This window comes from Oncorhynchus nerka, linkage group LG13 (assembly GCF_034236695.1).
Source record: "Oncorhynchus nerka isolate Pitt River linkage group LG13, Oner_Uvic_2.0, whole genome shotgun sequence".
NCBI classification, from domain to species: domain Eukaryota; kingdom Metazoa; phylum Chordata; class Actinopteri; order Salmoniformes; family Salmonidae; genus Oncorhynchus; species Oncorhynchus nerka.
In genome coordinates this window covers 82338618-82365921 of record NC_088408.1, presented here as the reverse complement: position 1 = coordinate 82365921, position 27304 = coordinate 82338618, and positions in this window count along the sequence as shown.

The following is a 27304-nucleotide window of genomic DNA, read 5'->3' as shown; positions in this document are numbered from 1 at the left end:
AGGAAATTAGGAAACTAAATGGCATATAAAACATTTAATTGATTATTTGAATATTGACAGTCTTAACCACACAGAGTAGGGAAAATATATTATTTGCATAACTATTTATGCAATCACAACAGGGAAATGAAATGGCAAACATGAGAAATTATTTGTCATTTAAGCATTTACATACATTTTTTAAATGTGTCAGTGTTGTACTGGATAATACCATGGAAATTAAATATCAAACAAAGGCTACCTAAGTATGATTCTCAATCAGAGACAACTAATGACATCTGCCTCTAATTGAGAACCATACCAGGCCAAACACAAAACACAACGTAGAAAAACGAACATAGACAACCCACCTAACTCACGCCCTGACCATAATAAAACAAAGACAAAACAAAAGAACTAAGGTCGGAACGTGACACTATGCGTACTCAATCATGAAAATGATCACGCAATATCTTATTTTGCATTTCAATCACAATTTTGTCACAGAAAATGCATTCACATTTAGGAAAAGGAATTGTCAACATGATATTGATTTGTGATTTTCCCATTTATTTTCCAATTGAGTTTGGGCAAATAAATCCTTCCATAGAAACTCACCACAGTATTGTAGATTTTATCTGTCCAGGCTCCTGTCTTCAAAGATGGTTACTTATGTTCAGTTAAAGTACAATATTTAAAGGGATTGCAAAATTCCTCTAAAAATGTACATCAACAGACACATACTGTACTTGGGCAGCAATAGTCAAGACTTCATATCAGATATTAGAAAATGCAGACATCTCATTTGTTTGGGTGCATTGAGAGGGCATGGAGGAAAAACGGGGCAGGTGTAACATTTCTGTCCATCTCTACTCTGCTCTCCCTGCCGCTCCCAGGCCAAAATCAGACGCTCTGCAGTGCTGGAGAAATAATCCAGGAGGTCTCCATAAAGCCAAGGTCTATTTCAGATATGACACCCTATCCTATAGTTTACTACTTTCGACCAGAGTCTATGGAGCTCTGGTCAAAAGTAGTGCACTATATAGGGATTAGGGTTCCATTTAGGATGCAGGTAATGAAATCATACAAGAGGAGGAGGTCCTCAGCTGCAAACAATTTCAGTCATATTTCACTGCCTTCCCCAGCCCTCTGTACAATTAATTTGGATGTTGAGTCAGTCACTCAGGCTGCACCCCACACACTTGGAGAACAGAGACTGTTTCTGCACCCTATGATTTAATGCAGATGAAATGGATTAAATATAACTTTTATCTGGTGTTATTACAGGGTACCACTAGGTTTTCTGTGAGCTGTCCAGACTCCTGGTTTCCATTCACAGGCAGGCAGGAAGGGGTTCTGGAGGGGAGCATACCACACAGTGCTCTGGGTATGTGTCCCAAATGGCACCCTATTCCTTATGGGGCTCTGGTCAAAAGTCGTGCACTGTAAAGAGAATAGGGTGCTATTTGGGATGCATCTGTGGTAATACCACATAACCACTCGGTCGCACATCGGCAGCAGGTCACTGTGAAACTAGCTAGCTAGCACTGCACAACACATCAATATGGAGCTAGCCCAGCCCCGACTTTAAAATCCAATATCAGGCTGCATCACCGAACTCATTGTGCTGTTATTGTAATACAAGCAGCTTGTATTTCTGTGTTTACATCTGCAAGGTAAACCATTTCTGACAGACTTAATGAAGGCGAACGCATTGAAGGCGTTTCCAAATGCCCTCAAATGGCCAAGTTTTCTGTGGGTACTGAAAAAAAGCAGAATACTAATTCTAAATAGTGTTTTTTCTATTGGCTAAGATTACTTCCGGGTTGGAGCGAGCGGTCGCATCCGCGCTTCGGTCTGCTTCGGTCTGCAGGTTGTATAACTTTTCATTACATTTCATTACATTTCATTATAGTACAACGGTTTGATTTGTCTAATCTTAGCAATTTCTTCTTAGCTAGCTACATAGCCGTCTTTGTATCAAAGATAATTGCGTAATTATCGTATTTCGTCGTCCTCCTATCTGCCCAGCAGCTAGCCAGCTAGCTAACGTTCACCGTCTACCGTAGCACTGTAGTAACTATCACACTCAACTGAACGACTTGATTAGTGTAGTGTTAGCTAGCTACATAGTTGTCTTTGCTGTCTTCGTATCCAAGATAATTGTGTAGTTTAGAGTGTGTAGTCTTAGAGCGATTATCTTAATTTACCGAGGTTAGTTAGCCCGCTATTTGTCGTCCTTAACGTAGGAGTCACTCCTAGCTAGCCAACAGCTAGCCAACGTCTACTGAATAGAACTTTCGCATTCCGGTCGCATTCCGCTTCGCTCCACAGGTAGTATCACATTTTCATTTCATTTCATTACAGTCCCAACGGTGTGATTTGTTTGATCGTAGCTAGCTACATAGCTAGCTACATAGCCGTCTTTGTTTCAAAGATAATTGTGTAGTCTAGAGCGATTTTCTAGGTTAGCTAGCCAGCTATTGTCGTTCTTTTAACGCAACGTAACATAATCAACACTGCTAGCTAGCCCCCGAATAGCAGCATTGTAGAAACTTTACACTCAACGGAACGACTTGATTAGTGTAGTGTCAACAACGCAGCCACTGCCAGCTAGCCTACAAAGTCAACAATGCAGCTACTGCCAGCTAGCCTACCTCAGCAGTACTGTATCATTTTAATCATTTTAGTCAATTAGATTCTTGCTACGTAAGCTTAACTTTCTGAACATTCGAGACGTGTAGTCCACTTGTCATTCCAATCTCCTTTGCATTAGCGTAGCCTCTTCTCTAGCCTGTCAACTATGTGTCTGTCTATCCCTGTTCTCTCCTCTCTGCACAGACCATACAAACGCTCCACACCGCGTGGCCGCGGCCACCCTAATCTGGTGGTCCCAGCGTGCACGACCCACGTGGAGTTCCAGGTCTCCGGTAGCCTCTGGAACTGCCGATCTGCGGCCAACAAGGCAGAGTTCATTTCAGCCTATGCCTCCCTCCAGTCCCTCGACTTCTTGGCACTGACGGAAACATGGATCACCACAGACAACACCGCTACTCCTACTGCTCTCTCTTCGTCCGCCCACGTGTTCTCGCACACCCCGAGAGCTTCTGGTCAGCGGGGTGGTGGCACCGGGATCCTCATCTCTCCCAAGTGGTCATTCTCTCTTTCTCCCCTTACCCATCTGTCTATCGCCTCCTTTGAATTCCATGCTGTCACAGTTACCAGCCCTTTCAAGCTTAACATCTTTATCATTTATCGCCCTCCAGGTTCCCTCGGAGAGTTCATCAATGAGCTTGATGCCTTGATAAGCTCCTTTCCTGAGGACGGCTCACCTCTCACAGTTCTGGGCGACTTTAACCTCCCCACGTCTACCTTTGACTCATTCCTCTCTGCCTCCTTCTTTCCACTCCTCTCCTCTTTTGACCTCACCCTCTCACCTTCCCCCTACTCACAAGGCAGGCAATACGCTCGACCTCATCTTTACTAGATGCTGTTCTTCCACTAACCTCATTGCAACTCCCCAAGTCTCCGACCACTACCTTGTATCCTTTTCCCTCTCGCTCTCATCCAACACTTCCCACACTGCCCCTACTCGGATGGTATCGCGCCGTCCCAACCTTCGCTCTCTCTCCCCCCGCTACTCTCTCCTCTTCCATCCTATCATCTCTTCCCTCTGCTCAAACCTTCTCCAACCTATCTCCTGATTCTGCCTCCTCAACCCTCCTCTCCTCCCTTTCTGCATCCTTTGACTCTCTATGTCCCCTATCCTCCAGGCCGGCTCGGTCCTCCCCTCCCGCTCCGTGGCTCGACGACTCATTGCGAGCTCACAGAACAGGGCTCCGGGCAGCCGAGCGGAAATGGAGGAAAACTCGCCTCCCTGCGGACCTGGCATCCTTTCACTCCCTCCTCTCTACATTTTCCTCCTCTGTCTCTGCTGCTAAAGCCACTTTCTACCACTCTAAATTCCAAGCATCTGCCTCTAACCCTAGGAAGCTCTTTGCCACCTTCTCCTCCCTCCTGAATCCTCCTCCCCTCCCCCCTCCTCCCTCTCTGCAGATGACTTCGTCAACCATTTTGAAAAGAAGGTCGACGACATCCGATCCTCGCTTGCTAAGTCAAACGACACCGCTGGTTCTGCTCACACTGCCCTACCCTGTGCTCTGACCTCTTTCTCCCTCTCTCTCCAGATGACATCTCGCGTCTTGTGACGGCCGGCCGCCCAACAACCTGCCCGCTTGACCCTATCCCCTCCTCTCTTCTCCAGACCATTTCCGGTGACCTTCTCCCTTACCTCACCTCGCTCATCAACTCATCCCTGACCGCTGGCTACGTCCCTCCCGTCTTCAAGAGAGCGAGAGTTGCACCCCTTCTGAAAAAACCTACACTCGATCCCTCCGATGTCAACAACTACAGACCAGTATCCCTTCTTTCTTTTCTCTCCAAAACTCTTGAACGTGCCGTCCTTGGCCAGCTCTCCCGCTATCTCTCTCAGAATGACCTTCTTGATCCAAATCAGTCAGGTTTCAAGACTAGTCATTCAACTGAGACTGCTCTTCTCTGTATCACGGAGGCACTCCGCACTGCTAAAGCTAACTCTCTCTCCTCTGCTCTCATCCTTCTAGACCTATCGGCTGCCTTCGATACTGTGAACCATCAGATCCTCCTCTCCACCCTCTCCGAGTTGGGCATCTCCGGCGCGGCCCATGCTTGGATTGCGTCCTACCTGACAGGTCGCTCCTACCAGGTGGCGTGGCGAGAATCTGTCTCCTCACTACGCGCTCTCACCACTGGTGTCCCCAGGGCTCTGTTCTAGGCCCTCTCCTATTCTCGCTATACACCAAGTCACTTGGCTCTGTCATAACCTCACATGGTCTCTCCTATCATTGCTATGCAGACGACACACAATTAATCTTCTCCTTTCCCCCTCTGATGACCAGGTGGCGAATCGCATCTCTGCATGTCTGGCAGACATATCAGTGTGGATGACGGATCACCACCTCAAGCTGAACCTCGGCAAGACGGAGCTGCTCTTCCTCCCGGGGAAGGACTGCCCGTTCCATGATCTCGCCATCACGGTTGACAACTCCATCGTGTCCTCCTCCCAGAGCGCTAAGAACCTTGGCGTGATCCTGGACAACACCCTGTCGTTCTCAACTAACATCAAGGCGGTGGCCCGTTCCTGTAGGTTCATGCTCTACAACATCCGCAGAGTACGACCCTGCCTCACACAGGAAGCGGCGCAGGTCCTAATCCAGGCACTTGTCATCTCCCGTCTGGATTACTGCAACTCGCTGTTGGCTGGGCTCCCTGCCTGTGCCATTAAACCCCTACAACTCATCCAGAACGCCGCAGCCCGTCTGGTGTTCAACCTTCCCAAGTTCTCTCACGTCACCCCGCTCCTCCGCTCTCTCCACTGGCTTCCAGTTGAAGCTCGCATCCGCTACAAGACCATGGTGCTTGCCTACGGAGCTGTGAGGGGAACGGCACCTCAGTACCTCCAGGCTCTGATCAGGCCCTACACCCAAACAAGGGCACTGCGTTCATCCACCTCTGGCCTGCTCGCCTCCCTACCACTGAGGAAGTACAGTTCCCGCTCAGCCCAGTCAAAACTGTTCGCTGCTCTGGCCCCCCAATGGTGGAACAAACTCCCTCACGACGCCAGGACAGCGGAGTCAATCACCACCTTCCGGAGACACCTGAAACCCCACCTCTTTAAGGAATACCTAGGATAGGATAAAGTAATCCTTCTCACCCCCCCTTAAAAGATCTAGATGCACTATTGTAAAGTGGCTGTTCCACTGGATGTCATAAGGTGAATGCACCAATTTGTAAGTCGCTCTGGATAAGAGCGTCTGCTAAATGACTTAAATGTAAATGTAAATGTAACTGGTTTACCCTGTGTCCCTAGCACGTATTGAGACTACATCCCAATAGGCACCATTTCCTATATGGTGCACTACCTTACAAAGTAGTAGCCTTAATACAGTAGGGTGCCATTTGGGACAGTCTGAGTCTCCTTTCAAAAATAGACATGTTGCTTTGATGTCTATAAAACTGCTTGGTGTAGAAGGATACACCTCTGAGGCCTCTCTCAATAGGGTCGATGAGGAGAAGACCTCGTGTGGCATAGATCTTACCATTCTGCTCCTGGATGAATTTGGCAATCTTCTTCAAAAGCTGAAAAGAGACTAAATAAAACATTTTCAATTTTATAACTTTCCTTGCTATACATAGTTTCAGTTCAATTATTCCATGTTGGAAGATTGCCAACTTTATTTTCAAGCTGGAGAATTTCCTTTCACCAATAAGGAGAGTAGACTTGTGTCTCTCTCAACCTTGACCTCACCCCCTCATGTTCTAAGTGGACAGGAAGGAGGTTCATGGCTAGAAGGTACTGTATCAAGCTTTTGTCAGACTTGACTTTTTGGAGCAGGTTTAGGAGAACTTACGCAGCAGGTTAGGATAAATAACAGAGCAGGTTAGGAGAATCAGATTAAGGTTAGGAAAAGGATTAGGGTTAGCTAAAATGCAAAAAATACGTAATAATAATCAACTTATGATGTACATTTTGCCAAATTTACTGTAGTTAATCTTTTAGGTGTGCTCAGTTAAGAAGTCATTTCAAATCATTCATCTTGACTTCTATCTTTATGAGCCCTCATAAAATATAAAATCAAGCCAATGGTTCAAATCATCCCATATCAAACCTGTCTGGTCGAATAGAAATCCAGATGAGATTGGAACACCAATGACACACTTATTCCTGTACATTGTGTACTATAACTTTTCTATGGTACCAGATTCATATAAATCACTTTGTCAAATGTCGATTTGACAAAGATTTGCTCTCCATTACGACTCCTTTTCCGTCTAGGAAAACAGTGATGGACAATTTCACAAAGTCCCTGTCACTTTATTTTCATTAGGGGGCGATACACTCTCTAATATAATGAGCCTTATTGGGCCTTTTTGGGATGTAGGTTGTACTTTGTAGGCCTATGCAACCAGCTATCTGATAGGCCATAAAGGAGTCTTAATGCTGAGACATACAGTATATAACAATATTTCACCAATATACGAGAGCCCATGGGTTGCTTCCTAATAATCTCACCTTTCTCCCAAAGTGTGCACTTGTTCACTTCATGGATTTGAAAGAAAATGACTGGCATATGGACATTCCCTCTAGCTAGCCCAGGGCTCCAAACTAAGATTTTCACCTGGTTTTCAGTTGGTGGCACCAGCCCATGATTTGGTAGCACAAAAAAATAAATGCGGTGTCACAATAGAAAAAATCAGTAGTTCAGTTGGTAGAGCATGGTGCTTGCAACGCCAGGATAGTGGGTTAGATTCCTGGGACCATCCAAACATAAAATTTAGGCACGGAATGACTACGTCGCTTTGGATAAAAGCATCTGCTAAATGGTATATTATTACTATAGTCTATAAAGTCATTCACTGTGCTTTATTAAAAAGTGTAATAGACTACCGATATGGTATTTAATAAACAAGGTATTGTTGTATTTTACTGTTAAAATAGGGCCCTAGAATTTTCCAATTTTAAAAACTATTTTTAATAGAGATGAATTTGCCTACATCTTTTTGTGATCTAATATCATAGGCCAATTTATTTGGGGCTAATTCACCACCTGAGAAAGCGGAAACTTTAAACACATTAGCTAGAACACTAACTCTAAATGTAATACCCACTGCTAGTAGCCATGTATTACATGTAATGTTAAAAAAAAAAGTTGAAGTTGTATCCTATGGTCCAATGCAATGGCCAATGCGTATTTCACGCGCTCGAGGATCTCAAAGCCATATCTAATATCTTCTTTGTAAAATAGTTGCTACTGACCTCAAAATTTTGATTTGTGAAATACAATGTATACCTACAGAAATCTGAGAACCTCCTCTCTCAGACCGTTTATACAATCAGAATACTTTGTTTTCTGCTGGAGCATTTTTTCCCCCTGGGAAAAGAGAGAGAGAGGGAGCATTTTTTCCCCCTGGGAAAAGAGAGAGAGAGTGGCTCGCTAGAGGGTCAGTGAGGAGAAGACCCTGTGGGGTAGCAGGCCCCATTGAAACAGGTACAGGGGCAGGCAGGCACGCACTTTCATTACACCAATCTAAAACTTTTACATTTGTTGGGTGTAGTAAACAAGTGCACACTTCAGGAGGATGGAGAGATTATTGGGACGTAACCCATATCTCTTATTGGGGTCCCATTACATGCGTAGGACTGGCCAAGAGGAATAGCATTTATCCTCCTAAATTACAATGATCTATTTTCCCACTAGGATTTCCTTTAGGCACATGACCAAGTCTCCACATTATTTCCAGGTAGGATGACGTTAACATATAAGCCCCTTTATGACTCCCACGAGGAGTCTGAATCAATGGATCACAGGAATAAATCAAATCCTATATGGTTGTCTGTGCCAACCGGTAGAGCTGGATCTGAGAAAGGCATTTGTGTAGTAATAGTATACTATAAGTCGCTCTGGATAAGAGCGTCTGCTAAATTACTAAAGAGGTACATTTTAAATCACATTTAAAATCAGATCGTCTATATCTGCTTGTTTGGGCTCTACTGTTAGAGCTGCACTGCTCGCTGCCATTTTAACTGACTGTATATCATAAAGGTGATTATATTAATATCAATGCCTCACATCTCATGTTCCCTTTACTGCACTGATTTGGGTTCCTTTCTCCTAATTCAGACTTACTAAACTAGACTTTGCAACATGATGATAAAAACCATTGATCAAATTTCTTGATGGATTACATGACAGCGATAAAGACCTTCACTGTGGGAACAAAATACCCTTTAATTTCAAGCAATTTCTATGAGGGGGCCTTTCATTCCAACTCTAAAATCTATTAAATCTGTTTGTCCTCAATCTAAATTGGATAACTACAAAACATTTTTTTAAGTACATTGGCTCTACTTGGTGGAGCTTTGTTGTCAGCATACATTAAGTAGCATGCAGGGTTGCAGAATTCTGTTTTGTGTCTCAAAATTCCCAGGATTTCCAGAAATCCTTGAAGGATTCCACATTTCCTTCTCATTCCCTTCTGATTCATGGAATATTTTTGTTGTTGTTGTCATTTAGCTGACACTCTTATCCAGACCGACTTACAGTAGTCAGTAGTTTGTACTTCCAATCTCGATATCTGGAAACCTGGGAATCTGGGGAAAGTTAGCATATTTTACAACCCATGTTGTGTGGATGGGTGAGGGTCTCCCACCCTCTTGTACTGGGTCTCCATACAGAGGAAGATGGTGTGAGCTGTGAGGCAGGCCAGACAGCCCTCCAGGTGCGACGAGCCTCCCAGCATCTCTGCCACAGCATACGAGTTGTTCAATGTCCTCAGTCTCAACAAACTGCTGCTTATCAATCTGAAACACCAACCACAATTGAAAAAAAGTTGTTTCTCAAATAGCTCCCTATTCATAATGTAGTGCACTACTTTTGACCAGCTAGTAGTTAGTAGTGCACTGTACTGTTACAGCCTTAATCTAAAATGTATTAGAGTTTTTTTTCCCTCATCAACCTACACACAATACGCCATACCGACAAAGTAAAAACAGGTTTTTAGACATTTTTGCAAAAAAAAAGGAAATATCATATTTACGTAAGTATTCAGACCCTTTATTCAGTACTTTGTTGAAGCACCTTTGGCAGTGATTAGAACCTCAAGTCTTCTTGGGAATGACGCTACAAGCTTGGCACACCTGTATTTGGGGAGTTTCTCCCATTCTTCTCTGCAGAGCCTCTCAAGCTCTGTTAGGTTGGATGGGGAGTGTCACTGCACAGCTATTTTCAGGTCTCTCCAGAGATGTTCGACCGGGTACAAGTCCGGGCTCTAGCTGGGCCACTCAAGGACTTTCAGAGACTTCTCCCGAAGCCACTCCTGCATTGTCTTGGCTGTGTGCTAAGGGTCATGGTTCTGCTGGAAGGTGAACCTTCACCCCAGTCTGAGGTTCTGAGCACTCTGGAGCAGGTTTTCATCAAGGATCTCTCTATACTTTGCTCCGTTCATCTTTCCCTCAAGTCTCCCAGTCCCTGCCTCTGAAAAACATCTCCACAGCATGATGCTGCCATCACCATACTTCACAGTAGGGTTGGTGCCAGGTTTCCTCCAGACGTGACACTTGGCATTCAGAGCAAAGAGTTCAATCTTGGTTTCATAAGACAATAGATTGTTGCTTCTCATGGTCTGAGAGTCTTTAGGTGCCTTTTTGGCAAACTCCAAGCTGGCTGTCATGTGCCTTTTACTGAGGAGTGACTTCCGTCTGGCCACTCTACCATAAAGGCCTTATTGGTGGAGTGCTGCAGGGATAGTACTCCTTCTGGAAGTTTCTCCCATCTCCACAGAGGAACTCAGGAGCTCTATCAGAGTGACCATCATGTTCTTGGTCACCTCCCTGACCAAGGCCCTTCTCCCCCGATTGCTCAGTTTGGCAGGGAGGCCAGCTCTAGGAAGAGTATTGGCGATTCCATAATTCTTCCATTTAAGAATGGAGGCGACTGTGTTCTTGGAGAACCTTCAATGCTGCAGAAAGTTTTTAGTGCCCTCCAGATCTGTGCCTCGACACAATCCTGTCTCAGAGCTCTACAGGCAATTCTGTTGACCTCATGGCTTGTTTTTTTCTCTGATATGCACTGTCAACTGTGGGACCTTATATAGATAGGTGCGTGCCTTTCCAAATCATGTCCAATCAATTGAGTTTACCTCAGGTGGACTCAAATCAAGTTGTAGAAACATCTCAATGGAAACAGGATCATCTGATCTCAATTTCAAGTCTCATAGCAAAGGGTTTGAATACTATGTAAATAAGGTATTTCTGTTTTTTCTTGTTAATAACCTCTCTGGGATATGTGGGACGGTAGCGTCCCACCTAGCCAACATCCATTGAAAATGCAGAGCGCCAAATTCAAATAAATTACTATAAAAATTTAACTTTGATGAAATCACACATTCAATATACCATATTAAGGCTACACTTGTTGTAAATCCAGCCAATGTGTCAGATTTCAAAAATGCTTTATGGCGAAAGCAAACAATGCTATTATTTGAGGATAGCACCCCAGTAAACAAAGAGAGAAAAGCTTATTTCAACCCTGCAGGCGCGACACAAAACGCAGAAATAAAAATATAATTCATGCCTTATCTTTGACGAGCATCTTCTGTTGGCACTCCAATATGTCCCATAAACATCACAAATGGTCCTTTTGTTCGATTAATTCCGTCGATGTACATCCAAAATGTCCATTTATTTGGCGCGTTTGATCCAGAAAAACACTGGTTCCAACTTGCGCAACGTGACTACAAAATATCTCAAAAGTTACCTGTAAGCATTGTCCAAACATTACAAAATACCTTTGTAATACAACTTTATGTATTTTTTTACGTAAATAATCAATAACATTGAAGATGGCATAAACGGCGTTCAATACAGGATGATAACAATGTGTAGCGAGCATTTCTGGTCATGCACCTCTATCTAACAGTACACCTCAAGTTACCCTCGTTCTGGATGGCCGTACTTCTTCATTACACAAAGGAAAAACCTCAACCAATTTCTAAAGACTGTTGACATCCAGTGGAAGCAATGGGAACTGCAAGCCCCTGCCTTAGAATTCTAGATTACCAATGAAACCCATTGAAAAGAGAGTGACCTCAAAATATATTCCTGGATGGTTTGTCCTCTGGGTTTCGCCTGCCAAATAAGTTCTGTTATACTCACAGACATCATTCAAACACTTTTAGAAACTTCAGACTGTTTTCTATCCAAATCGACTAACAATATGCATATCCTGGCTTCTGAGCCAGAGTAGCAGGCCGTTTACTTTGGACACGCTTTTTATCCGGATGTGAAAATACTGCCCCATATCCCAAAGACGTTTTAATACAGTTGCAAATTTCTACATTTAAAAAAGTCTAAAAAACGTTTTTTGCTTTGTCATTATGAGGTATTCTGTGTAGTTTGATGAGGAAAAAAATGTATTTAATCAATTTTAGACTAAGGCTGTAACGTAACAAAATGTGGAAAAAGTCAAGGGGTCTACTTTCCGAAGGCACTGTATAGGGAGCCATTTGGGAAGCAACCCGTCCCATGATAAATCAAAATCTGTACCCTTGAAGATGATACATATGGTGAGCTCTAAGGGAAGGCAATCAAGCTAGTAAGCAAGTGATGTATTTTTCTATTATAAATGATGAAATGGAGTTTTAGATATCTAACAAATGGCAAGTACAATTTTTCCATTATATTCATCCTTGGGATAAATGAGTGGCTTGATTCCCAGAATCTATTGAATCAGAGAATGCTGCAATCCCTGCACACTATTGGCCAAGCCTCCCAAAATAATTAGGATGCCTTAGCCTTGTGCTCACCACATGTTTTCACTTCATACCCCTGCAGGACACACCAAAACCTCTAGTGAGGAATCTCTCCTTATCTACTGGCAGAGACTAGCATAGTAAAAAAAACTTTCCCAAGGTTTCCATCAAACCAGTGATGATAGGTGTTGCTGATATGAGAGATGCAATGTGGCTCTGACAGAGTTCAAGCAATCACACTCCCTAATTACATACAGAGTGAAAATAAGGGGAGGCTAACATAAACTCATCATGCCAGGTTAGGCCAAGGGGTGTTGGACCACTGGAAGTAGTGAAGACTGTCAGTGCGAGTCTCCAATCTGGTCTCCAATCTGGTCTCCTGAGCAGGCCCATTGAGCAGGCCCATTGAAGAGACTATATTGACATGTGCAATAGCCAATAGCCAGGCTGGGATTTTCTCCTTTTTTTGACACACGCCTATCCCTGTTAATTAGGGATACGAGTCCCATCAACGGGACAGTTGTAAATCATGCAGCGTCGTTTGTCACGATTGCAGATTTGAGAGAAAAAACAAATGTTGGTACATATAAGTGTCTCATATCGGCTGAACGCTTAAATTCTTGTTAATGTAACTGCACTGTCCAATTTACAGTAGCTATTACTGCAAACAAATGCCATGCTATTGTTTGAGGAGAGCTCCTAATAACAAAACACTTTTTACACTGTGATAGGTTTGATAAATTCACCTCTGACGGTGAAATGTATATTTACATTCTGAAATTTTGCTCTGATTTATCATCCAAAGGGTCCCAGAGATAACATGAAGACTTGTTTTGTTAGATAAAATCATTTTTCATATCCTAAAAAGGTCCATATAGCATGCACGATCGATTTTGTATTTCCACTCATTCAATTTGCAAAGAAAGCAATCTGTGAAAATCTAACCCTAAACGTTGTTTCAACCAGTCAAATCACATTTGTATTTATTCCTCAGAGATCCTAGAACGTAACCAGACTTCTCCATATCATTAGGAGTGTAGTTTCTCCTATAGGACACCAAATTTGGTCAGAGAGCGACGGCGTCAAAGCACGCCGATGACGCGGGCAGTTTTCACTTGATTGACTGTAACTTTGTCAAATAAGCACCAATCGGGGTCAAACAATGATAGCTAGATAGCCAAGAGTTGGGCTTTACGGGAACCCTGTATCTGTCGCAAGATGTTGCTGCTAACCTTATGCGACAGCAAGCCTTTTCCTTTTGGACAAAAATTATAAGAATATGGAGAGTTATGAGATGAGATGTGCTAGACTCTGTTTATTCACACTTTACATGCACAGAGCATGCAGACCAATCACAAGCAACCTCTCTCACTCTTTGCATAGCATGCACATACTGGTGAATCACAAGCGTCCCTGCTTATAGCCCGCAGTTAGATGCTGGTGGGGAGAGGCTATACGGACATGCCTGCAGGCGAGTGTAGAAACGAATGGATTCGGTCCTGATAAACCCTTGCTGCCCTTCCCAGCTAGTTTATGCTGTCTAGCTGGCAACAGCATGGTGCTCGTTGAAACTTGCACAAGAACGTGATGTTTATTTTTTGATGAGGGAGAAATAACTTGTAGTATTGATCACCATCTGGATTTGGTCACCATCTCCAAATTGTTCCATCCCACTTGATTTTATTTTTAGTAGGAAAGCAGCCTTCATGAAAAATAACTTGTAATATTGGTAGTAACCATCTGTTGTCACCGTCATACAGTCTACACTGCTCAATGTGGAGAGTTTGCGCTGCAAGCCAACAACACTACAACACTTGGCAATGTCATTTGCTCCCACTGACAGCACTAAGAAAAGGGAAGTAGCTAGATAGTGTAGCCAACATCAGGCCAGGGTGACAGCTAAAGAACATTTATTGTAGTGATTTTCACCGACAATGTACAACTACGACATTGACTTGAAACGTAAAAATGTTGTAACGCGATGAAGATGGCGCTGCAGTGGATAGCTGCCGTCTTATGGGCTCCTGGCCATTTTGTGTCTTTTTTTTTACACTGATCTTAACTTTTGTTTTACATGATATTTCCACCCTCATTTCCTATGACCAAAAAAACAGATTCTGGACATCAAAACAGCGATCACTAACCTTGATTTGGATTAAGATTTTGATTTCAACGAGTCAGAAGCTCTGGACGTACTGCTCCATCCGGACCAGGCCTGTCAAGACCAAATGGCAGCTTCAGGTAAGGTTAAGGGGGAGGTTCGTGTCTCTTTGTTATCAGCTGGTGCGCGATCTCAAATGTTAAGGAAGTATTGAGATTTTGGAATACCACATGATAAGCTGCAGACCATACTATTTATCAAGAGAGTTATCCTTGATAACACTCCTAGTGGCCGGGGATTTTAAAGCAGGGAAACTGAAATCCGTTTTAGGAGGCAACAAAACTCTAGATCACCATTACTCCACACACAAAAACTCATACAAAGCTCTCCCTAGCCCTCCATTTGGCAAATATGACCATAACTCTATCCTCCCGATTTCTGCTTACAAGCAAAATTCAAACAGGAAGTACCAGTGACACTCAACACAGAAGTGATCTAATGAAGCCAATGCTAAGCTACAGGACTGTTTTGCTACTGGACTGGAATATGGTCCGTGATTCATCTGATAGCATTGAGGAGTTTTACACATCAGTCACGAGCTTCATTAAAAGATGCATTGCATTGTCCCCACGGTGACAGTACGTACATATCTCAACCAGAAGCCATGGATTATAGGCCATCCACACTGAGCTAAAGGCTAGAGCTGCTGCTTTCAAGGTAGTGGGACACTAATCTGGACACTTATGAGAAATCCCACTACGACCTCCAACGATCCATGAAAAAGTCAAAACAGGACTAAGAATAAATCCTAGTATGTCGGCTTTGATGCTCAACAGATGTAGCAGGGCGTGCAAACTTCCACAGATTACAAAACAAAACCCAGCTGCAAGCTTCCCAGTGACATGAGCCTACCAGACGAGCTAAATGCCTTCTATGCTCGCTTCGAGGAAAGCAACACTGAACCATGGATGAGAGCACCTGCTGTTCCGGATGATTGTTTGATCTCATTCCTCGTAGCCGATGTGAGTAAGGCCTTTAAAAAGGGTTAACATTCACAAGACCACAGACCACCATAGTCTTTGTGCTCAAGAACGCCAAGGTAACCTGTCTAAGTGACTATCATCCTGTAGCACTCAGATCTGTAGCCATGAAATGCTTGGAAAGGCTGGTCATGGCTCACATCAACACCATCATCCCAAGGCCATCCCAATTCGAAATCTGCCCCAATAGATCCAAATATGACGCAATCTCTAATGCACTCCACACTGCCCTCTCCCACCTGGACAAGAGGAACACCTATGTGAGAATGCTGTTCATTGTTCAACAGCATAGTGGCCTCCAAGCTCATCGCTTAGCTCAGGAACTTGGGACTGAACACCTCCCTCTGCAATTTGCTTACCGCCCAAATAGGTCCACAGACGATGCAATCTCAACCACACTGCACACTGCCCTAACCCATCTGGACAAGAGGAATACCTATGTGAGAATGCTGTTCATCGACTACAGCTCGGCATTCAACACCGTAGTACCCTCCAAGCTCGTCATCAAACTCGAGACCCTGGGTCTCGACCCCGCCCTGTGCAACTGGGTACTGGACTTCCTGACGGGCCGCCCCCAGGTGGTGAGGGTAGGCAACAACATCTCCACCCCGCTGATCCTCAACACTGGGGCCCCACAAGGGTGCGTTCTGAGCCCTCTCCTGTACTCCCTGTTCACCCACGACTGCGTGGCCACGCACGCCTCCAACTCAATCATCAAGTTTGCGGATGACACAACAGTGGTAGGCTTGATTACCAACAACGACGAGACGGCCTACAGGGAGGAGGTGAGGGCCCTCGGAGTGTGGTGTCAGGATAATAACCTCACATTCAACGTCAACAAAACTAAGGAGATGATTGTGGACTTCAGGAAACAGCAGAGGGAACACCCCCCTATCCACATCGATGGAACAGTAGTGGAGAGGGTAGTAAGTTTTAAGTTCCTCGGCATACACATCACAGACAAACTGAATTGGTCCACTCACACAGACAGCATTGTGAAGAAGGCGCAGCAGCGCCTCTTCAACCTCAGGAGGCTGAAGAAATTCGGCTTGTCACCAAAAGCACTCACAAACTTCTACAGATGCACAATCGAGAGCATCCTGGCGGGCTGTATCACCGCCTGGTACGGCAACTGCTCTGCCCACAACCGTAAGGCTCTCCAGAGGGTAGTGAGGTCTGCACAACACATCACCGGGGGCAAACTACCTGCCCTCCAGGACACCTACACCACCCGATGTTACAGGAAGTCCATAAAGATCATCAATGACAACAACCACCCGAGCCACTGCCTGTTCACCCCGCTATCATCCAGAAGGCGAGGTCAGTACAGGTGCATCAAAGCTGGGACCGAGAGACTGAAAAACAGCTTCTATCTCAAGGCCATCAGACTGTTAAACAGCCACCACTAACATTGAGTGGCTGCTGCCAACACACTGACACTGACTCAACTCCAGCCACTTTAATAATGGGAATTGATGGGAAATGATGTAAAATATATCACTAGCCACTTTAAACAATGCTACCTAATAGAATGTTACATACCCTACATTATTCATCTCATATGCATACGTACCGAGAGACTAAAAAACAGCTTCTATCTCAAGGCCATCAGACTGTTAAACAGCCACCACTAACATTGTGTCACGAATCCCGCTTCCTGAGTCTGTGTTTGCCTGTGTTTCTGTCCTGGAGTGTGTTTCCGGTGTCCTGGAACGCACCCTGTCTGGTTGCCGGGCGAATTAGCTTGTTGGGAGATCGATGTTCACCCGCACCTGTATCCCATCAGTAATCTACACACCTGTCCTGATCATCACCTCTCCCCTTCAAAAGCTCTGACCTGACATCCATTCCCTGCCGGATCGTTAGCCATGAACAGTATGTTGTGCCATAGTATCAGCCTCAAGTTGGATAGAATTTGTTTGGTTGTTTTTTTACGTATTGCTTGCCTTAAACTTACCTCCGTTTGTTCTGTCTTCAGTTACTCACCCGGATCATTTACCCCATTCCCGCCTGGTCGTCGGAGGATTCCGCTACCCCATTGGATCCACCTATTTACTCCCATCGACTCACCACCGCTGCCCGCTACGCCACCTGGATATATCTACCCATTCACATTCACTTGTAAATAAATACTCACCTTCTTCCTACTCTCCTTGTCCTGGTCTGCTTCTGGGTTCGATTTTGAAAGAACTTGACACATTGAGTGGCTGCTGCCAACACACTGACTCAACTCCAGCCACTTTAATAATGGGAATTGATGGGAAATGTAAAATATATCACTAGCCACTTTAAACAATGCTACCTCATATAATGTTCCCTACATTATTCATCTCATATGTATACGTATATACTGTACTCTATATCATCTACTGCATCCTTATGTAATACACGTATCACTAGCCACTTTAACTATGCCACTTTGTTTACATACTCATCTCATATGTATATACTGCACTCAATACCATCTACTGTATCTTACCTATGCCGCTCTGTACCATCACTCATTCATATATCTTTATGTACATATTCTTTATCCCCTTACACTTGTGTCTATAAGGTAGTAGTTTTGGAATTGTTAGCTAGATTACTTGTTGGTTATTACTGCATTGTCGGAACTAGAAGCACAAGCATTTCGCTACACTCGCATTAACATCTGCTAACCATGTGTATGTGACAAATATAATTTGATTTGATTTGATTTGATTTGATCCTGGACTTCCTGACAGGCCACCACCTGGTGGTAAGGGTAGGCAACAACAGATCCGCCACGCTGATCCTCAACACCGAGGCCCCTCAGGTGTGCGTGCTTAGTCCCCTCCTGTACTCCCTGTTCACCCACGACTGCGTGGCTGCAGACAACTCCAACACCATCATTAAGTTTGCTGATGACACGATGGTAGTTGGCCTGGTCACAGACAACGATGAGACAGCCTATAGGGAGGAGATCAGTGACCTGGCAATGTGGTGCCAGGAAAACAACTTACCCCTCAATTTCAGCAAGACAAAGGAGATGATCATGGACTACAGGAAACGGAGGGACACGCACTCCCTCATCCACATCCACAGGGCTGTAGTGGAGCGGGTCGAAGTTCCTAGGTGTCTACATCACTAAGGATTCATCATGGTGCACACACACCAACACAGTCATGTAGAAGGCACGACAACCCCTCTTCCCCCTCAGGAGGCTGAAAAGATTTGTCATCCTGTATATATCGGGGCTATATACAGGAGTGTACCGGTACAGAGTCAATGTGCGGGGGCACCGGTGTCGAGGTAATTGAGGTAATATGTACATGTAGGTATAGTTAATAAAGTGACGATACATAGATACTAACAGAGAGTAGCAGCAGCATAGTCAACATGTGAGCTCCTTCAACTTCTCCCTTAAATGCATACTTCGGGATTCCCCAGAGTAAGATGAAGTCGTGGATACCATTTTTATGTCTGTGTGCAGTTTGAAGGAAGTTGCTTACTAGCGCGAGAGCAATTGCTAACTATCATTAGCACAAGGAACGGAAGTCCATGGGTATACCCATAGACTTCCAGTCATTGTATAAACTCTAGTTAGCATTGGCTTGCAAAACTACCTCTAACTTCCTTCATACCGGACACAGACATACAAATGGTATCCACAAGTTCATTGGACTCTGGGGAATCCCGAGAGTTCATTGAACTCTAGGGAGAAGTTGAAGGAGCTCACATGTTGACTATTACGTGACTACAACGACCATTTGGTCCAGTAGAACAACCGAGCCCTACATTCATTTTACAGAACTCTTTATTGATGAGAAGCTTTAGGGATCTGAATAAGTAGCAGCAAGGGTGCATAGCGATATCGGTGCAAATGTGGTAAAGGTCATCACGTTGAATGACTGGACCAGACTCCAATGTTTTGGACACAGGCTGCACCTTGCAATCGGTATGTGTTACATGCTAAGGCACTTTGGCTTATAATTTATATTATAATAATGATAAAGCCTACTTATACATAATTACAGAATCATAAGCTACCTATTGCATTTGCAGCCTATAGCTGCCTGAATAAATTACTTAGGTTACTTAAGAACTCATAATGGTAAAATAGAAACTCATGTTATTAATTTATTAATTAATGCTGCGCTCATAGTACACTATATTTAGATTATCATGTTAAAAAGTTATGTTTGTTAATAAGTAGATGTAATAATCCTATTATCATATGTGGAAAATCAATTGTGGAAAATATTTGTTTCATTTGTTTTTTTTATTCAGTTAGCACAGTATGTATTGCACTATATAGGGAATAGGGTGCCATTTGGGACACAAATAAGAGAGGGGACTTGCAGTGTCCTGCAAACCAGACCAGATGAGGAGAGCAGCCAGGCCTTTCGGGCCTCTGAACAGCCTCCAAGTTATGTTCCCATGCACCCACTGCCCAAGGAATGTAACAACAAGCGCCAACAGATCAGTTGTCTTAGGCATGTTTGGTGCCCGCCGTGAGGAGTCTTTGTTCTCCCTCTAATTTCCCATCTAAAGGCTGGGATTCAAACCACATTTCTCCTTCGTCTGAACATATTTCCATTACGTTGGATGCAGTAATTTGAACATTAAAAAGTGTATGGCACACAGGCTTTAGGATAAGAGTGTGCTACGATAGGAGTTTCTGAGGATAGATACCATCTTAAACAAGTTATTTAGCCTACTTTGTGTCAAGCGATCTACTGTAGATATGTGAATAAGGAAAATTAAAGGGAAAGGGGATGTGGAGAAAATTTGACAGCATTACCAATTTATTTTATTGTCCTTGGCTGGTCTGGCTCGCTACCTGCCAAATACACTGAATGTTTAGAGCTTCGCCAGACATGTTCTTGTACTAAACCTTGGAATAGAAAATAACATTTAATAATAAGTCAATATTCTTCAATAGAGGTGGAAATCATCAACAAAATGTTCTGCCCCATGATCTATTTCAGATAAAAGACCAACATGGATCCAAAAGTTGAATAAAATAAAGTATTTTATGAATTTATGCATTTGGTATTTTGTCACTTGGACATCTGGAAAAAAGGAAGAAAAATAAAATCTGGTGAAATAAATATGACTGTATAAAAAATTACAAGCTCACTTAAAAAGTTTGGCATTACAATTCCTATGATATACTGCTAGCAAGGGGATGAGAGAAATGTTGTTAAGGTTTTATGATGAGGCACTGTAGCTGTGGATGGACTCCCCGAGGAGTAGCACGCTGTATTTCTTCAGCAGTGGCATGTGTAGTGCATCCTACAGGGAAAAAAGTGTGCTAAAGAGAGACCACCCAATCAAGAGGGAAGTGCCATTAAACCACAAAGCTGTGTTGTAAAGCTACCTTTTTCATGTGGCACATGCATGGCAAGAAAAATGTTTTTGTCCTGTGAACTCTGCTCTAACCATTTAGCTAGCTGCACATTCTTTAATGTGGGCATATAGCAGGAGTGTTTATCCTCATGGACCTGCTTCAGTCCATTCCCTGGATTATTACCAAATCCTGTTTTTCAAACCAGTTTCTGCTCTCAAGTGTGACAGTTCAACTGAGGATAAAGACCAGATCAGTGAAGAGTGCATTGGAGTCATCAGCGGCACTTCTTGGCGTGTTCGGCGCCTAGTCTACAAAACCCCACAAGGCACTAACTAAAAGCAGGAGAACAGAGGAGCTGGACACGGGACATAAACATGTTATGTGTCTCAAAATGATTTATAGAGCAAATGGGTCTGACCAGCAGGAGCCTTAGCAGATCAGGGGCCGTAGGTATCAAGCATCTCAGAGTAGGAGTGCTGATCTAGGATCAGGGCCCGTATCCACAAAGCATCTCAGAAAAAGTCCTAGGAATCCTGTTAAAACCTGTTTTAAGACTACAAAACCTCCCAGCTCAGAGTAGGTTAAAGGATGATGTTAAAATACTGCTCAAACACACTCTGAGCCAGGAGTAAAAGCAAGTCATAAAAGTTTCTCAGCTGGCAATCACGACAGCTTGAGGTACCGCAAAGGAAAGCTAGTGATGATGCTCGTTGACATTTTTGCAAATGGGGGAAAAAACAATGGCAATGAGGCATCACCAGCTGTGAACTTTATAGCACGCTTCAGACTCCCACTGTGTACAGTGCATTCGGAAAGTATTCAGACCCCTTCCCTTTTTCCACATTTTGTTATGTTACAGCCTTATTCTAAAATGGATTAAATCAAATTTTCCCCGTCATCAATGTACACAAAATACCCTATGATGACAAAGCAAAAACTGTTTTTTAGACATTTCTGCACATTTAGTTTAAAAAAACTGAAATAGCTTATACAGACGAAATTGAGCTCAGGTGAATCCTGTTTCCATTGATCATCCTTGAGATGTTTTACAACTTGATTGGAGTCCATCTGTGGTAAATTTCAATTGATTGGACATGTTTTGGAAAGGCACACACTAAGTAAGGTCCCACAGTTGACAGTGCATGTCAGAGCGAAAACCAAGCCACGAGGTCGAAAGAATTGTCTGTAGAGCTCCGAGACAGGGTTGTGTTGAGGCACAGATCTGGGGAAGGGTACCAAAAAATGTCTGCAGCATTGAAGGTCCCCAAGAACACAGTGGCCTCCATCATTCTTAAATGGAAGAAGTTTGGAACCACCAAGACTCGACCAAACTGAGCAATCGGGGGAGAAGGGCCTTGGTCATGGAGGTGACCAAGAACCCGATGGTCACTCTGACAGAGCTACAGAGTTCCTCTGTGGAGATGGGAGAACCTTTCAGAAGGACAATCATCTCTGCAGCACTCCATCAATCAGGCATTTATGGTAGAGTGACCAGATGGAAGCCACTCCTCGGTAAAAGGTGCATCACAGCCCGCTTGGAGTTTTCCAAGAGACACCTAAAGGACTCTCAGACCATGAGAAACAAGATTCTCTAGTCTGATGAAACCACATTTTAACTATTTTGCATGAATGCCAAGGGTCACATCTGGAGGAAACCTGACACCATCCCTACTGTGAAGCATGGTGGTGGCAGCATCCTGTTGTGGGGAGGTTTTTCAACGGCAGAGACAGGGTGACTAGTCAGGATCGAGGGAAATATGAACAGTGCAAAGTACAGAGAGATCCTTGATGAAAACCTGCTCCACAGCGCTCAGGACCTCAGACTGGGGCGAAGGTTCACCTTCCAACAGGACAACAACCCTAATCACACAGCCAAGACAACGCAGGAGTGGCTTCAGGACAAGTCTAAGCATGTCCTTGAGTGGCCCAGCCAGAGCCCGGACTTGAATCTGATCGAACATCTCTGGAGAGATCTGAAAATAGCTGTGGCGCGACGCTCCACATCCAGCCTGATAGAGCTTGAGAGGATTTTCAGAGTAAAGGGTCTGAATACTTTTGTAAATGTGATATCCATATACATTTGAAAACATTTCTAAAAACCATTTTTTGATTTGTCATTATGGGGTATTGTCTGTTGACTGATGAGGGGGAAAACTATTTAATACATTTTAGAATAAAGCTATAATGTAACAAAATGTGGAAAAAGTCAAGGGGTCTGAATATTTTCTGAAGACACTGTATGTGACTGTACATCAAATGTTGCATATGTAAAATGTTTTACCTAACACAATAATTTTGCATACTCTTAATCATTCCCAAACTATTGGCATGCATAACCTTTGTTTTAATCAATTCTGAGGGTTGTTAAAAGCTGAATTTTTACAATAATACAATAGTCAACACACTCCCCTTTAACAACTCTAAATAGATTTGGCACAGTACATCAAGTCACTTGCCAATGATGTTGCAGACAACGTTTGGAAGGTCTATTATTTTCATCTAACACAATCAAAGTTAACATACAGTGCATTCAGAAAGTATTCAGACCCCTTGACATTTTGCACATTTTGTTGCATTACAGCCTTATTCTAAAATTGATTAAATATTTTTTTCCCTCATTAATCTACACACAATAGCCCATAATGATAAACCGAAAACATGTTTTAAGAAATGGAAGCAATTCATAAAATAAAAAAAACTGAAATACCTTATTTACATAAGTATTCAGACACTTTGAATTGTGCTTCAACAAAGTACTAAGGAAATGGTTTGAATACTTATGTAAACGTGCTATCAGTTTTTTTTATACATTTGCAAACATTTCTAAAAACCTGTTTTTGCTTTGTCATTATGGGTTATTGTGTGTAGACCGATGAGGGGAAAAAAACGATTTAATCAATTTTAGAATAAGGTTGTAACGTAACAAAATGTGAAAAAAGTCAAGGGGCCTTTAATTTACCAATTTATAGGCATGCCTAATTTAGGCATCTTTCTTTTAACAACGTGATGTCGTGCTCCAAAATGATAGCATGAAATAACATGATGTAGGCCATTAAATATTTGAACATATGTTTATTTATTAGCCTAGTGGCAAAAAGTATTTAGGCATATCATGTGAAATAGGCCTCGTATGAAAAAAGAGATTATGCTACATGTAACCCTAGATTATTAATGGATTGATCATATAGAAATATCAACATATTATTTGAACAACTCCAAAGCAATTGCATCCACTGACTTCCTGACTGAATTTTTCTATTATCAAGACACATGCTGTTAACTCTTAACCTCATGAGTTCTCCTAAATATCAGCCAACTAGGTTGGATTTATGACTAAAAAGGCTTCATGCATAGCTTTTATTTTTACTCATAAGAGTAGGAGTAAAATAGCTATTCTGAGCACTTATGACCAATGTTCTACTCTGAGATGCTTAGATATGGACCCTGGACCCATGTCCATGCAATAGTATTTATTGTGATCACAGTGCTATCAGAGTGCTATAGCGTAGCCTGTTCTCCAGTTCAGAAGGGAACATGTTCTGGAAATGGCAGACAGTGCCACTGTTGTAGTCTCACTGGATGAACACTTTGGCAGCAGTAGCTGCCTGCTGCCTCATATCCTGCAAGCTGTGAGTCTAGAAGGAAGTCAAGAAGGAAGTGAGGAAGGAAGGAAGGAAGGAAGGAAGGAAGGAAGGAAGGAAGGAAGGAAGGAAGGAAGGAAGGAAGGAAGGAAGGAAGGAAGGAAGGAAGGAAGGAAGGAAGGAAGGAGAGGGCAAACTTACTTTAGTAAGTCAAGAAGGAAGTGAGCTCAGTGAGGATTTAACACATAATGAATACATGTTTAGGACTAGATCGCACACATAGTTGACAGCCTAGATCCACCCGGGCCGCCCCCAGGTGGTGAGGGTAGGTAACAACATTTCCACCCCGCTGATCCTCAACACTGGGGCCCCACAAGGGTGCGTTCTGAGACCTCTCCTGTACTCCCTGTTCACCCACGACTGTGTGGCCATGCACGCCTCCAACTCAATGATCAAGTTTGCGGATGACACTACAGTGGTAGGCTTGATTACCAACAACGATGAGACGGCCTACAGGGAGGAGGTGAGGGCCCTCGGAGTGTGGTGTCAGGAAAATAACATCACACTCAACGTCAACAAAATAAAGGAGATGATTGTGGACTTCAGGAAACAGCAGAGGGAGCACCCCCCTATCCACATCGATGGGACAGTAGTGGAGAGGGTAGTAAGTTTTAAGTTCCTCGGCGTACACATCACAGACAAAATTAATTGGTCCACCTACACAGGCAGCATCGTGAAGAAGGCGCAGCAGCGCCTCTTCAACCTCAGGAGGCTGAAGAAATTCGGCTTGTCACCAAAAGCACTCACAAACTTCTATAGATGCACAATCGAGAGCATCCTGTCGGGCTGTATCACCACCTGGTACGGCAACTGCTCCGCCCACAACCGTAAGGCTCTCCAGAGGCTAGTGAGGTCTGCACAACGCATCACCGGGGGCAAACTACCTGCCCTCCAGGACACCTACACCACCCGATGTCACAGGGAGGCCATAAAGATCATCAAGGACAACAACCACCCGAGCCACTGCTCGTTCACCCCGCTATCATCCAGAAGGCGAGGTCAGTAACAGGTGCATCAAAGCAGGGACCGAGAGACTGAAAAACAGCTTCTATCTCAAGGCCATCAGACTGTTAAACAGCCACCACTAACATTGAGTGGCTGCTGCCAATACACTGACTCAACTCCAGCCACTTTAATAATGGGAATTGATGGAAATTGATGTAAAATATATCACTAGCCACTTTAAACAATGCTACTTAATATAATGTTTACATACCCTACATTACTCAACTCATATGTATATGTATATACTGTACTCTATATCATCTACTGCATCTTTATGTAATACATGTATCACTAGCCACTTTAAACTATGCCACTTTGTTTACATACCCTACATTACTCATCTCATATGTATATACTGTACTCGATACCATCTACTGCATCTTGCCTATGCCGTTCTGTACCATCACTCATTCATATATCTTTATGTACATATTCTTTATCCCTTTACACTTGTGTGTATAAGGAAGTAGTTTTGGAATTGTTAGGTTAGATTACTCGTTGGTTATTACTGCATTGTCGGAACTAGAAGCACAAGCATTTCGCTACATTCGCATTAACATCTGCAACCACGTGTATGTGACAAATAACTTTGATTTGATTTGAGATGTACACACCAGGCAATTTGGATTTCTACCACAAACAAATTATTTAGCCCTAATAGTCTAATTATTTAACATCTATTGCATGAATTAGCAGGAACAACAACCATATCAATAAGCCTAATTTATTTGATTAACTGATTAACCTATTATGTTTACAAAATAACATAGCTGCCATTTAATAACATGGCTGCCATTTAATAACATAGCTGCCATCTAATAACATGGCTGCCATCTAATAACATGGCTGCCATTTAATAACATAGCTGCCATCTAATAACATGGCTGCCATCTAATAACATAGCTGCCGTTTAATAACATGGCTGCCATCTAATAACATGGCTGCCATTTAATAACATAGCTGCCATCTAATAACATGGCTGCCATTTAATAACATGGCTGCCATTTAATAACATAGCTGCCATCTAATAACATGGCTGCCATTTTTGGCAGAATGAAAAACAGATTGCAGTTTCCTGTTGCAAAGATTACAATACAGTGTGGACTCGGTCTGCTATGAAGCTTGTTTTATCTTGCACAGGAACACTGATAAATAATGAATGTTAACAAATGGAGCACAGTTGAAAACAAAATATGTAGCCTATGCATCACGAATAAGACTAGGCTATGCTTAAACAATAGTATGAACAAGGAAACATATGACATGAAACACTGATCTATGAAGTGAAGACAATGAATTAGGACGGCTAACGTTAAGTCATTCATAATCCTATCCTGTTTTATAATGGAAACCACTACCAGACTGGGAGACCATCTACCGCCGTGGAGTAGGAGGGATGGCTTGCTTTTTTTTTTACATTCCATGTGGCACCCTAATTCCCTTTATAGTGCCCTATTTGGGCCCTGGTAAAATTTGTGCACTACATAGGGAATGGGGTGCCGTTTGGGACAGAGCCTCTGATTCATGATTAACCTACAGTGTGCTGTGCTAACAGGATATAATTTGTGATCCTTCATAAACCGTACAGTAAGTCAGTGTCTTCGACTACTGAAGCATACATATTAGGAACAGGATACAGCCTATATGATCTGTTATGCTCATCACAACTTTGTTTGGTTACGGATAAAATGTCCTCAAAATACATAAACTAACTTTGTCTGTCTTCCATTTAAGATTTAGGCCCTACAGCTATTATGTGATAATCCATCACTCTGACAAGCTGTTTTAACACAGGTCTCTGGCTATTCCTCAGACAGCAGATAACATCAACTCTAATCTGACATGTTTATCTAGCTAGGTTATCATGATTTATCCA